Here is a 1,427-nt window from a genome sequence, read left to right as displayed (position 1 = left end):
TTTCATATATTTGGGTAACGCTATTATTTGAGTGGAGGAGAATAGGATAGAATCGAGTTAACGTGCGCCGCCCGTGCGGTGAATGTGAATGCTCTCCGTGGTGATAACGTGCGCCGCTTAACTTTTATGTGCATTTTTGTATACTTGCGTCTCTTTCTATTGTTGTTTTATTTCAGTGCATTATCAATATTTGGAATAATGATTGTATGAAAAAATGCTCTTCCACTTGAAAAATATTGTTAAAAGGTGCCCAATCTTTTCGGCCTTCGATTAGATGGAAGGTTGCTTCAGGTGGTTTATTAATATTTTAAAAGATGTTTGACTTCTTGATAGGAGTTTTTCAAGGTGGTCTACTTTCATTATAGTTTTGGAGGAGGATTTCCCTTCTATGGATAAGTTTATTAAAGAAGGTGAATGGAACCGAAATAAGCTGGCAAAATACTTTGGAGCTGGTAAATTTTGTAAGATCTCCTTAAGTGTGTGTGTCTGTTTTTATTCACTCAATTACAATCACTTCCTCTCAATTCAAAGAACAATTTAAAACTTCAATTTGCAAAGGATTGTATGCTGAATTTGATTTGAAGTCTTCATAGTTTGGAGTTCAATTTTCCTGAAATGTTAGTACACACAAGAGCAGAAATAAATCTTTCAAAAAATGTTAGGAGATAATTACACATAAAATAATAATATTTGAAATCATAAAAAATATACAAGTTGCAAGAATGTAAAACATGTTAATAGCAATTCTCTTAACAATCTCCCCCTTTTTGATGATGACAAAATAATTATTGTTTGTAGGATTTCAAATTCTAATGATCTTCTAAACTCCCCCCTAAATTGATGAATACATGAAAATAAGGAGGCATTGATTCAAAATTTTTGTTTTTCAAAGATTTTATACAATATCAAAATAATATCACACAAAACAAAAAAAACACACAAAACACATAACGATAAAAACACATATTCCAACGACGACAAAAATATATATTCACAAAAGAACTATAATATTCACAAAAGAACTATAAAAGAACTATTGAAACAAACAATTTCTCCCCCTTTTTTACAGCAGCAAAAAGTGAAGAAGAAAAAAGACTTCAAATGTAAGCAGTAATATGAAATTCATTTGATAATTTTAACCTTGAAAGTGATTGAAATAAGTTATGCAAATAAAATTAAAATATTAGGAAAATCATAGAAATTCATATAATTTAAGAAGTGATATAACATAGATAATAAAAAGAATTTATCAAAGATATGAGTCAATTTAGACACTAAGATAGAGAAAATCATTGCACTAAGGATGAATAAAAAATTGTATATTTCAAATTTCAATATCAATTATAAATGAACATAAGATCAATTTGAATTAAGAGATTAAAAGAGTTTAAAAAGAAATAATTACCACATGTAGCGTTTTGCGCATC

The sequence above is a fragment of the Dendrobium catenatum genome, unplaced genomic scaffold, assembly GCF_001605985.2.
Source record: "Dendrobium catenatum unplaced genomic scaffold, ASM160598v2 fragScaff_scaffold_1560, whole genome shotgun sequence".
NCBI lineage: Eukaryota > Viridiplantae > Streptophyta > Magnoliopsida > Asparagales > Orchidaceae > Dendrobium > Dendrobium catenatum.
This window is presented reverse-complemented; position numbering follows the sequence as displayed.